Source organism: Lynx canadensis, chromosome B1 (assembly GCF_007474595.2).
Source record: "Lynx canadensis isolate LIC74 chromosome B1, mLynCan4.pri.v2, whole genome shotgun sequence".
In the NCBI taxonomy this organism is placed as follows: Eukaryota; Metazoa; Chordata; class Mammalia; order Carnivora; family Felidae; genus Lynx; species Lynx canadensis.
Window position 1 is genome coordinate 161,614,580 of NC_044306.2, and position 13,714 is coordinate 161,628,293.

Consider the following 13,714-nt stretch of genomic DNA (forward strand, 5'->3'; position numbering starts at 1 on the left):
TTATCCTTCTTGATACTGGAGTATTGAAATCTCTTACTGTGTTGCTATCTGTTTCTTTCCTTAGTTCCATCTTTGTTTGCTTCAAATATTTGGGTGCACTGGTGTTGAATGTATATGTAATTGTTACATCTTCCTGATGACCTGACCCTTTCATCATTATATAACATCCTTTTATGCCTCTTGTTAGTTTTTGACTTAAAATCTATTTTGTTTGATATAAGTATGGCCACTCCTGCTCTCTTTTGGTTATATTTGCATGGAATATCTTTTCACCTTTACTCTCATCTTCTGTATGTCCTTAAATCTAAAGTGAGTCTGTTGTAGACAACAAATGGTTGGATCTTTTTCTGATAAATGTATCGACTCTGTCTTTGATTGCTGACTTTAGTTCATCTACATTTAAAGTAATTACTGATACGGATACGGAAGACTTACTGTGTCCATTTTCTTATTTGTTTTTGACTGTCTTAGAGTTTTCTGTCACTTTGTTCCTCCTGTTGTCTTCCTTTGTGTTTTGATTTCTTTCTCTTTTCCTTTTGTGTCTCTTGTCTAGGTATTTTCTTTTTGCTTAACCATGGGTCTTATATAAAACATCTTATAGTTTTGACAATCTATATTAAACTGATAACACTTCAGAAATCTATTCTTTCACGTCTCTCTCCCTTCTACATTTTGTTATCAACATCACAAATTACATCTTTTTATTGTATATCTTATGAATCCATTTTTGTAGTTATAGTTATTTTTATACTTTTGTCTTTTAACTTCTGTACTAGAATTGTTATTTTTAGTCTTTATTTTTAATTTTTTTTAAAAACAATTTGTGGAGTTTAACATTTGTTATGTACACTTTTTGTGACTTAAGTTCTAAATTTTATGTAAAACTTTTTCATGAAAACTTCTATAAGTTAAGTAAATCTAATAAATAATTTTTTTGTTGTTTAAACAGAATTCTGAGACTGATGGTCAGCCATATAGAAGAATACATTGAACCTATAGTTTTCTGAAGAAGCAATTTAAAAGATCCAAAAAACACAAAAGGTAATGAAGGTTGTATCTTAGAATATACTTTGGATTGACATTTTTCCAGCAAAATATATAAATTAATCCATAAACTGTTTTGACACACTAATTTGAGGAATGTTTTATTAAAAAATTTTTCCTATTTATATTACTTTATTTCAAAACATGTATTGTATCCACTATATTTAGATACTGTTTTAGATACTGAGAATGCAGTGATAAACAAGACAAAAGCTGTCCCTGCTCTCATTATGGTTGCATTCTAAAGAGAGGGAGGACAAATAAACCAGTGAAACATTTGTCGTTAGTTCAGTGCACACAATTAAAATAAATAATGTGTTACAGAGACTGGTGACTGCTTTCATTATTGAAAGACATAAATATTTGAAAGCCCTCACTGAAGACGAACATTTCAGTTAAGATATGAATGGCAGGAATGTGCCAGCCTTGTGAAGATCTGAGAGAGGAGATTTACAAACAGTGAAACCAAAATGACCATAGCATGCTTGAGGAACGGAAAGAGAAAATGTGACTGGAGTATAATAAACGAGGGGAAGAGTATATGGAATTGAGGTTCGAGAAGAAATCTTGGCAAGGAGCAAATTTACAGAGAAAGTCAAGTGTTCTGTTTTGCTGTATAATATTTTAGACACCTGTAAATTCTGTAGAAATATCAAAAAGGTAGCTGGATATAAGACTCTGAAGTTAAGAATCAATGTCTAAGGGTGTGGATTTGGGAGTTATTGGCACAGAGAAATACTTAAAGGCATATGTCTAGATGAAATTATATAGGAAGTATACATAGATTGAGAAGGATTTATCCTTGGGACGTGCCAGTGTTAGAGGAGAAGGAACAGCCAGTGAGATGAGTGAGAAATCAGGAAAGAGTTCTGTTGCAGAAGGCAAAAAGAGGAAAGTATTTAATAAATGTAGAAGTGATTAGTTACATCATATGCTACTATGAGGTAAAATAGAGAGTAGACCAAAGCAACCATTATTGCATTTGGCAGCATGAATGTCCTTTAACCTCTAATAAGAGTGAACAGTCTCAGTGGGAGTGGTGAGGGTGAAAGCCTGATTAAAATTGATGAAGAGGAAATGGGGGAATTTCCAGTTAAAGATGGCAAAAGAAATGCAATTAAATTCCTGGTTTTTTTTTCCCTTGAAACTCCATTAAAGCTAAAGTAAAGGGATGGTTTTTTTTTTTTCTTCTTCTTTTAAAACAAAAGGCCTAACTTCACAAGAGCAAACAGAAGGGGACAGGAAACAAATGCAAAAAAAATTTGGAGCCTGAAAAACAAAAGAAAGTCTGGTATCTGTCTTACAGACCCTAGAACCCGGAGCCAGCTGTGAGAATGCTGAGACTAAACTTAACAGCATTATAGAGCCTCTAAAATGTCAGGAATGGACAGCGCTCTTTACTTCTGCAAGTAGAAATATGAGTGGAAGTAAAAAGAGGCCGATATGTTGCCAGTCTGTCTAAGAGGTGATTATACTCCATAAACCCTTTTCTTTTTTTTTTTTTTTTTTTTTTAAGGTCTGAAACCCTTTTAAATTTTTTTTTTTTTTTTTCCAACGTTTATTTATTTTTGGGACAGAGAGAGACAGAGCATGAACGGGGGAGGGGCAGAGAGAGAGGGAGACACAGAATCGGAAACAGGCTCCAGGCTCTGAGCCATCAGCCCAGAGCCCGACGCGGGGCTCGAACTCACAGACCGCGAGATCGTGACCTGGCTGAAGTCGGACGCTTAACCGACTGCACCACCCAGGCGCCCCCATAAACCCTTTTCTTGACCTTGGAGTACCAAGCATCTACCCCTTCCTTATCTTAGCAGAAGACATAGAGATTTATTTTCTAGCAAGGATAAAATTGAGATGCAGCAAACATGGTTGAGAATGGGAGTACCATGTTGAAAATAGAGGGATTAAGAACGTAGGCTACCAGATTTTTATAATTTTTCAGTCAGTAGTTTAGAAGATTTTTCTCTGGAAATTGTAACCAGCCTAAGAGAAAAGAGCTGAAGATACTGACTTAAAAGAATTTCCCCAAAGAAATATTCCAACCTGATACCTCTGCTAAAGTTCATAGTCAGTAAGACCTATCACAAAGAATTTCAGTGATCTTTTTAGACCCCACCCTTAAATGATTTGGTGCCTAGAGATCTCTAAGCATTATAGGAAAACCTGTTATGTGAGAGCCAAAGACCATGCCAAAAGAACTTACCATGTTAGGGGAAATGGAGACCAGGTAGGTAAAATTTATGCCATTTACAGCAGGTAAAAACTGAAACAAATACAAAATTATTACCTAATGGTTTCAGAGAAGTTGGAAGGGAGATGCTAAATTTATGAAACGTGAAAGAAAAACAAATTAGAAATGAAGAACTCAAGAGTGGAAAAATAAAGCTAATATATCGAGAGTAAAACAAAGTTAAAATGGGAGAGAAAAATATAAAATTGGAGCAACTGTCAGAATCTCTAATGTTGAAATAATGGGAGTTATGGAAAGGGAGAAAAGAGGGAAATAGGAGAAATAAAGAATTGAGAATGATTCAACAAAACTGTCCAGAATTAGAGGACATAAGTTTCCAAGTAGAAAGATCCTATACTGTGACCACTATGGATGTGGAAATAAGTCCAAAATAGGACATATCGCTGTTAAAATGTAAAACATAGAGGAGCTTCCAGAGTAAGAGAAGTAGGTCACATGTAAAGATCAATAATCAGAATGGCTTTGGGCTTCTTGAGAATACTCTGGAAACTAGAAGACAATGGAGCCTTCTCGTAAGTCTCAGGGAAAACTTATTTCCAACCCAGTATTCAGTATGTAGCTAAACTATTGATTAAGTATGATTGATGACAGTTTCAGACTTGTGATTTCTAAACTGCTTATCTGCCATGACCCCTTTCTTGGGGTGTTATATTTGGAGGTACTCAACAAAATAAGTAAACTAAAAAAGATGAAAGCATAGGATATAAGAAACAGAAAATGCACCTTTAGTAGAGACCCAGAAAATCACCAGGAAGATTATGTATAATGATCCCAAGATGACTGCTGGTTGTAGAGAGCATCTAGTCCCAACAGGAATAGGTCAAAGGGCACCAAGGTAAATAGCTTTGAGATTATGTTGGTAGAATGTGTAATGTGTTTGAAGCTGTTAGGAGATTTAGACAGGAAAAAGTTTGGGGCTGAATTGGTGATAGGTGTATAGGAAAGTAAGTCAACAATAAAACAATTATTAACTCCAGGGAAAATTATTTAGAAAGGGGAAGTAATTGTAGTATGCTGTATGGCTCAGTTGTGAATTGCATTTACAGAGTCATAATAATGTTAACTCTGAATATAACCACCTAGCCAAAAGTATGATATTGGGAATTTTGGGCAAGTGTGCATGTAAATGAGGTAAGGATGGGGAGTCAAAAAGAATTAAATTTTTCTTAGTGGAATTCAGTAGATGATGCCTAAAAAAGACTCTCTTGAGAGCAAAAGGAGACACTTTTAATAATTACATTGGGACAGCTTGAATAAGTTGGGAGCGTGTAGACAACCTACCTAAAACAGAAGGAATCAAGAAGTAGCAAAATAAAGGATATCAGAGAGTTAACCGCCTGCAGAGACAGTTCAAGGGGTGAAAGTGGTGGAAAGTGGGAATTGGGGGATCAGAGAACAGAGGACTTCCAATTTTTTAGTAAGTCTTGTAAAACTAGGTGGACACTTTAGACTTTGAACATGTATACACTGGTGAAAATAAACACTACATTTTAAAGTAAGGGAGAGAAGGGAATTAAAGATGTTCAAACAGCAAATGTACCCTGCCATGCAGTTTTCCTGTGAAAGGGAGCAGAAAAGGAGGGCAGTACCTGAAGGGGTTGGTGGGTCAGGGGTTGTTTTTGTTTTGTTTTTAGGGTAAAATACTAAGATGTTGATCAGAAAAATCCATTTTTTAAGGGAGAAATTCGTGATGTAGGAATGGAAAGCCTTAAGGGTGACAGCAACTGCGATTCAGAGGACTAGAATCATGTCATTAGATACTGCACAGTTTATTTTTAATACAGAATGTGTTGTTTCATGTATAAGGGTTCTTTTCCAAAGATTTCCAGGCTCTGAGATTTCTGTTAATTATATTTAATGTTGCATGCTGAATTAAAAACATATCTGCTTCTGTATTGGCAGACTTTGAATGTTTTATAAAATTTCTTAGTTCTTAATGTCTCCCCATTTCATAAATATTTGTAAAGCTTGTTTTTAAACTGATATTTATAAAAGACTTATGCCATCCTTGCCCTCTGTCATCATAAAGTAATAATAACACTGGAGAGCTGGGAAGTCCTATCGCTGAATGACGTTGAGCTCAAGTTGCTTATGTAAAGGAGCATTTGATTCCTACATGTAACTTGATCTTGGTAATTTAATTTGTGAACTTTGAATCCCAGAAACTGTAACTGATCCTTTCCAAGACACATTATTGCATACTATGCTGACCTAGGAATGTCAATATTTAAGAAAGAAGACTTATAATAATAAAATTTGATCTGTATTAGATTATGCACTTGAAATTCCTTGCTGTGTGTAGGGACATAGCATATCTCCTAAAACAGAATCATTTTAGGATCCATAGCATGAATCGTTTAGAATCCGTAGCATGTGCAGGTGTGACTCTGGATGGTTTTTTTTTGTACTGAAAATGTGAGGCCTAGGGTAGTCCCCAGATAGGACCTTTTGGCTGTTCCACCATTACTTTGTTTTGAATTAACTTGACACTTTATTTAAAGAAGTTAGAGGGAATTTTTACCCAGTTGGCTCTAGAGTACTTCGTTCCACCTATTTCACTTCTTCCTTACCTTTTCCTTAAATATTTAGTATGTCACTTGGCTAGAAAAGTAGACAAAAGATCTTGGACCAGACTGTTAAAGATATAGTCTTAATTTGTTCACTTAGCACAATAAATGTTCGGAAGAATACTGTTACCAACATTAGTAAAATAGCCTAATAAAGCATTAGCTTGTATCTTCTAAACCATTTTGGGTTCAATCAGGTTGGCCCTTCCTATAGTCTAAGCCCTAATTCTTGGGGTCTTTTTTTTTTTTTTTCCTAATTTTCCCTATTTTCTGCCTTTTGATAATTAAAGAAGCATAGTCTTGGTTCCATATAAAAAAGGATCAGATCTGGCCTTTTAACTTTAAAATTGTTCTTTTTTAATTCACCCAACATGACTGTTACCTTTCCACTGTTCTTTTTGTTCCAGTCATAGAACTAATCTCTGTTATTACCATGATAGGTATGTCTCTTAGACCAGAGGGTTGTAGTTAGGTCATCTTTGAAGTCTTTTCTAACTCCAGAATTCGGTAATTCCACGTTTCATCTCCTTATGTTCACCCAGACACTTAAAACTGGTATTTTATCTAGTGCTAGTTCCTTTTACTTTTACTTCTGACTCCCTATTCATTTTCTTTTAAGAATTCTTAGCCCTTCATAGTCTCATTTCTATAGCCATAACCACAGAGGCACAGCATCATTTATCAAGGATTATTCACTTGCTCTTTCATGACTATACATTTGAAAACAGTGATAGAATATTTTAGAATCCCATGTTCTTAGAGCATATTTAATCTCTTTTCACTTAGTGTTACACATTAATTTGCACTATTTCCTCAATTTTAGATAAGATGTATGATACTTAAAGTAGAATTTTTCATGTCTCAAAACTGGGAATTTATTAGCATTAATAAATATTTAACTCATGACAATAGGATGTACGTATTTTGTGTAAATAAATTCTGCCTTACACTTCAGAAAAACTATAGAATATAGGGTGACAAACTTTAGGCTAACAATTTCATTTTAAAGTAGTGAACCTTAATTCCTTCAATGTGGGTAAGAGACCCTTTATAATAAGGCTTTTTTCCATTTCACTTGCCTTCACCCTTCTACTCACTCTTATTCTCATTTTATGCTCTAGTAATTAAAACTTTAAGTTGTAACATGACCAAATTTTTTCTAAAGAAAATGCTAAAATGCAACACCTGGGTGGCTTGCTTAGTCGGTTGAGTGTCTGACTTTGGCTCAGGTCACGATCTCATGGTTTGTGAGTTTGAACTCTATATTGGGCTCTGTGCTGACAGCTTAGAGTGTGGAGCCTGCTTTGGATTCTATGTCTCCCTCTCTCTCTCTGACCCTCCCCCGTTCTTTCTCTCTCTCTGTCTCTCTCAAAAATAAAAATAAACATTAAACATTAAAAGAAAAATTAAACGAGGGGCACCTGGGTGGCTCAGTCAGTTAAGTGTCTGACTCTTGATTGCTGCTCAGGTCAGGAGCTCACTGTTCATGAGTTTAAGCCCCGTGTCAGGTTCTGTGCTGATAGCACAGAGCCTGCTTGGGATTTTCTCTCTTCCCCCCTCTCTCTGCCCCTCCCCAACTTGTGCTTTCTCTCTGTCTCAAAAATAAACAAACTTAAAAAAAAATTTTTTTTTAAAGAAAATGCTAAACCTCCTAAGTTTCTCAAATATGATGCTCCCTCAAGGCCTGTGCCTTTGCAAGTTGCGATTCTTGTAGCTTAGAATCCTTTCACATACTACCTCTTGTGCTCTGGTCTGTTATTTCTCACATTCAAATGGTCATACAGATCAGATGATGCCAACGCTGGTGGTCTCCACCAGCGTTGGCATCATCTGAGATACGTGTGTGTGTGTATACGTATATATGTATTTTGTTTTAAATTGTCAAGTTAGCTAACATACTGTGTAGTCGGCTTCAGGAATAGATTCCTGTGATTCATCCCTTACATACAACCCCCAGTGCTCATTCCAAGAAGTGCCTTCCTCAATGCCATCACGCATTTTTTTCACCTCCCCAACCCCCTACCCCTCATCAACTCTCAGTTTGTTGTCTGTGTTTAAGAGTCTCTTAATGGTTTGCCTCCTTCTCTGTTTGTATCTTATATTTCCTTCCTTCCCCCATGGTCATCTGTTAAGTTTCTCAAATTCCACATATGAGTGAAAATATATGATATCTGTCTTTCTCTTAGCATATAATACCCTCCAGTTCCATCCATGTTGTTGAAAATAGCAAGATTTCATTCTTTTTCATCGCCGAGTAGTATTCCATTGTATATGTAAACTACATCTTTATCCATTCATCAGTTGATGGACATTTAGGCTCTTTCCATAATTTGGCTATTGTTGATAGCAGTGCTATAAACATTGGGGCACATGTGCCCCTATGAATCAGCACTCCTGTATTCTTCGGATAAATTCCTAGTAGTGCTATTGCTGGATCATAGAGTAATTCTATTTTTAACTTTTTGAGGAACCTCCACACTGTTTTCCAGAGCACCAGTTTGCATTCCCACCAACAGTGCAAGAGGGTTCCCTTTTCTCCACATACTCGCCAGCATCTGTAGTTTTCTGAGTTGTTGATTTTAGCCACTCTGACCGGTGTGAGGTGGTATCTCATTGTGGTTTTGCTTTGTATTTCCCTGATGATGAGCAATGTTGAACATCTTTTTTCATGTGTCTGCTTGCCATCTGGATGTCTTTGTGTCTCTTCATGTGTTCTGCCCATTTCTTCACTGGATTATTTGTTTTTCGGGTATTGAGTTTGAGAAGTTCCTTATAGATTTTGGATACTAACCCTTTATCTTGTATGCCATTTGCAAATATCTTCTCCCATCCCGTTGGTTGCCTTTTAGTTTTGTTGATTGTTTCCTTTGCTGTGCAGAAGCTTTTTATCTTGATGAGGTCTCAGTAGTTCATTTTTGCTTTTATTTCCCTTGATGTTGGAGACATGTCAAGTGAGAAGTTGCTGCAGCCGAGGTCAAAGTGGTTACTGCCTGTTATTTCCTGTAGGATTTTGATGGTTTCCTGCCTCACATTCGGGTCTTTCATCCATTTTGAATTCATTTTTGTGTATAGTTTAAGAAAGTCGTGTAGTTTCATTCTACATGTTGCTGTCCAGTTCTCCCAGCACCATTTGCTAAAGAGACTGTCTTTTTTTCCATTGGATACTCTTTCCTGCTTTGTCAAAGATTAGTTGGCCATATATGTGTGGGTCCATGTTTGGGTTCTCTCTTCTATTCCATTGGTCTATGTGTCTGTTTTTGTGCCAGTACCATACTGTCTTGATGATTACAGTTTTGTAGTAGAGGCTAAAGTCTGGGGTTGTGATGCCTCCGACTTTGGTTTCCTTTTTCAACATTACTTTGGCTATTCAGGGTCTTTTGTGGTTCTATACAAATTTTAGGATTGTTCTCGCTCTGTGAAAAATGCTGGTGCTATTTTGATTGGGATTGCATTGAATCTGTAGATTGCTTTGGGTAGTATTGACATTTTAACAATATTTATTTTTCCAACCCATGAGCACGGAGTGTTTTTCCATTTCTTTTATATCTTCTTCAATTTCCTTCATAAGTTTTCTAGAATGTTTAGCATACAGATTTTTCACATCTTTGGTTCGGTTTCTTCCTAGGTATTTTATGGTTGTTGGTATAGTTGTAAATGGGATCAATTTCTTGATATCTCTTTCTGTTGCTTCATTATTGGTTGTAGAAATGCAGCCGATTTCTGTACATTGATTTTATATCTTGTGACTTTGCTGAATTCATGTATCAGCTTTAGCAATTTTTTGGTGAAGTCTTTCAGGTTTTCCATGTAGAGTATCTTGTCATCTGCGAAGAGTGAAAGTTTGACTTCTGCTTTGCCAATTTGCATGGCTTTTATTTTGTTTTGTTGTCTGATTGCTGAGGCTGCAACTTCTAACTATGTTAAACAAGAGTAGTGAGAGTGGACATCCCTGCTGTATTCCTGATCTCAGGGGGAAAGCTGTCAGTTTTTCCCCATTGAGGATGATATTAGCTGTGGGCCTTTCATATATGGCTTTTCTGATGTTAAGGTATGTTCCTTCTAACCTGACTTTCTTGAGGGTTTTTATTAAGAAAGGAAGCTGTATTTTGTCAAATGCTTTCTCTGCATCTATTGACAGGATCATATGGTTCTTATCCTTTCTTCTATTAATGTGATGTATCATGTTGATTGATTTGCGAGCATTGAACCAGCCCTGCAGCCCAGGAATGAATCCTACTTGATCATGGTGAATAATTCTTTTAATATACTGTTGAATTCGATTTGCTAGTATCTTGTTGAGGATTTTTGCATCGATGTTCATCAGGGATATTGGCCTTTATTCTCCTTTTCAGTGGGGTCAGTTTGGCAGTCAAGGTAATGCTGGCTTTATAGAATGAGTCTGGAAGCTTTCCTTTCATTTTGTTTTTGCAACAGCTTGAAAAGAATAGGAATTAACTCTGCTTTAACTCTGCTTTAAATGTCTGGTGGAATTCCCCTAGCCAACTGGCCCAGGACTCTTATTTGTTGGGAGATTTTTGATAACTGAATCAATTTCTTGTAGTTATAGGTCTGTTCAGATTTTTTAATTTCTTTTTACTTGAGTTTTGGTACTGTGTGAGTGAGTGTCTAGGAATTTATCCATTTCTCCCAGATTGTCCAGTTTGTTGGCATTTAATTTTTCATAGTATTCTCTAATAATTGTTGGTGTTGGTTCTCTAATAATTCTCTAATAATATGGTGTTGGTTGTGATCTCTCCTCTTTCAATCGTGATTTTATCTATTTGGGTCCTCTCTCTTTTCTTTTTGGGAAATCTGGCTAGGGGTTTGTCAGTTTTGTTTATTCTTTCAGAAAACCAGCCCTTAGATTCATTGATCTGTTCTACTGGTTTTTTTGGATTTTATGTTGTTCATTTCTGCTCTACTCTTTATTATTTGTCGTCTTCTGCTGGCTTTGTGCTTTCTTTGGTGGTGCCAAGTTCCTCCAGGTGTGAGGTTAGGTTATGTATTTGGGACTTTTGCTTCTTGAGATAGGCTTAAATTGCAGTGTACTTTCGTCTTAGGACTGCCTTTGCTGTGTCCCAAAGTGTTTGGACTCTTGTGTTTTCATTTTCATTTGCTTCCGTGTATTTTTAAATTTCTTCTTTAATTGCCTGGTTCACCCATTCATTCTTTAGTAGGCTGTTCTTTAACCTACACGTATTTGGGAACTTTCCAAATTTTTTCTTGTGATTTCAAGTTTCATAGTGTTGTGATCTGAAAATATGGATGGAATGATCTCAACCTTTTATATTTATAGAGGGCTGTTTTGTGGCCCAGCATGTGATCTGTTTTGGAGAATGTTCCAAGTGCACTCAAGAATGAGTATTCTGCTTTTGGATGAAAAGTTCTGAATATATCTGTTAAGTCCATCTGGTTCAGTGTGTCGTTAAGAGCTATTGTTCCTTATTGATTTTCTGCCTAGATGATCTGTCCATTGCTATAAGAGGAGTATTAATTCCCCCCATAATCACAGTTATTATCTATATATTTATTTATGTTTGTGAATAACTGATTTATGTATTTGTGTTCTTCCTTCTTGTGGGCATGAGCATTTACAATCGCTAGCTCTTCTTGATGGATAGACCCCTTAATTATGATACACTGCCCTTCTTCATCTCTTGTTACAGACTTTCTTTTAAAATCTAATTTGTCTGATACAAGTATGGCTACTCTAGCTTTCTTTTGCCCTCCAGTAGCATAATAGTTGGTCCTCCATCCCCTCACTTTCAATCTGCAGGTGTCCTCATGTCTAAAATGAGTCTTTTGTAGTCAGTATACAGATGGATCTTGTTTTTTTATTCATTCTGATACCCTAGGTCTTTTGATTGGGGCATTTAGTTCATTTACATTCAGAGTGATTATTGAAAGGTATGGATTTAGTGTCATTGTGTTATCTGTAGGTTTTGTGCTTGTGATATCTCTGGTCCTTTTGCTGCTTTCCACTAGTGGTCATGAACTCCTTTAGTTTTTGTTTGTCTGGGATGGCCTTTATCTCTCCTTCTATTCTGAATGACAGCCTTGCCGTTAAAAGATTCTTGGCTGCATATTTTTCCTATTCAGCACATTGAATGTTTCCTGCCACTCTCTTCTGGCCTCCCAAATTTCACTGGTCAGGTCTGCTAACTACCTTTATGTGTCTACCCTTGTAGGTTAAGGCTTGTTTGTCCTCATCTGTTTTCATAATTCTCTCTTTATCTTTCCATTTTGCCAGTTTCACTATGATATGTCGTGGTGTTGACCCGTTTTGTTGATTTTGAAGGGAGTTCTCTGTGCCTCCTGGATTTGGATATCTGTTTCCTTCCCCAGATTAGGGATGTTCTCAGCTATAATTTGTTCAAATAAATCTTCTGCCCCTTTCTCTCTGTTTTCTTCTTCTGGAACTTCTATGATACAGATATTATTAGGTTTCATTAAATCACTTAGGTCTCGGGGCGCCTGGGTGGCGCAGTCGGTTAAGCGTCCGACTTCAGCCAGGTCACGATCTCGCGGTCCGTGAGTTCGAGCCCCGCGTCGGGCTCTGGGCTGATGGCTCAGAGCCTGGAGCCTGTTTCCGACTCTGTGACTCCCTCTCTCTCTGCCCCTCCCCCGTTCATGCTCTGTCTCTGTCCCAAAAATAAATAAACGTTGAAAAAAAAATTAAAAAAAAAAAATAAATAAATCACTTAGGTCTCTAAATCTCCCCTCGTGGTGTAGTAATTTCCTTTCCCTCTTTTTTTCAGTTTCATTATTTTCCATAATTTTATCTTCTGTCTTCCCTATTTTCTCTTCTGCTTCTTCCATCCTCGCTGTCATTGTATCTAGTTTATTTTGCATCTCACGTATAGCGTTTCTTAATTCATCGTGACTATTTCTTAGGTCTTTGATCTCTGCCTCAATTCTCCCCTGTCTTCTATGGTTTTTTCAAGCCTGGCTATTAGTCTTATGACTTTTATTCTAAATTCTTGTTCACATATATTATTTCTATCTGTTTTGAGCCATTCTCTGGCTGTCATTTCTTCCTGGAATTTTTGAGGAGAATTCTTCCATTTCGTCATTTTGGCTAGGTTTCTGTCTTTTATGTGTTTTAATAGCTTGTTATGTGTCCTGCACCTGTGAGAACTACTATATTATAAAGGGGTCAGAGGTGCCTGGGTGGCTCAGTCAGTTAAATGTCCGTGATTTCATGGTTCATGCATTCAAGCCCCGCATCAGCTCTGTGATGACAACTCAGAGCCTGGAGCCTGCTTTGGAGAGCCTGTCTCCCCCTCTCTCTGCCCCTTCCCTGTTCGCGTGTACTCTCTCTCTTTCAAAATAAATAACCATTAAAAAAAATTAAAGAAAAGGGGGTTATACGCTGTCCAGGGCCTTGCACTTCAGGAAGCATTTTTGGAGTGTGTTGCTTGCACTCGGCTGTTGCATATTTGGCTGCTCTATCACAGTGGTCATTCTTCTACAAAGCTCCTCCTTACTCATGGTGGTGGATTGTTTAGACCTTTCACCAGGTGTGCTTACATTTGTTCAGAAATTAAAAAAAAAAAAAAAAGGAAAGTGCAGGGGACTTGGTCCCATACAAAGAGAAAAATGAGAGGGGTGGAAAAAAAGACCAAGCAGAGAATCAGAGAAACTACAAGGCTTAATCCAGAGAGAGAGAAAGGAAAATAAAGAAGGAGGTATAGAAAAGATGTAAAAAGAATAAAAATGCCTGATTAAACAGACTGACAAAGCAGAGAAAAAAAAAAAAACACATAACAAGAAATGACCAAAAGTCAAATCAGAGACTACGAATCTGATTCCAAAGGGGGGGGCGGGGGGGAAGAAGAGGGTAGAAAAAAGA

The 13,714-nt window shown here is 36.9% G+C and overlaps 1 protein-coding gene across 3 annotated transcripts in view; it reads left to right on the forward strand.

Moving 5' to 3' along the window:
• CLOCK (clock circadian regulator) overlaps positions 1–13,714 on the forward strand; it is a 132,971-nt gene that overhangs the window by 42,553 nt on the left and 76,704 nt on the right. For all 3 annotated transcript variants that reach the window (XM_030313846.2, XM_030313848.1, XM_030313847.2), the window contains exon 3: positions 950–1,041. The gene's annotated coding sequence lies outside the window, so the exon portion shown is untranslated. The remainder of the gene's footprint in view (positions 1–949; positions 1,042–13,714) is intronic.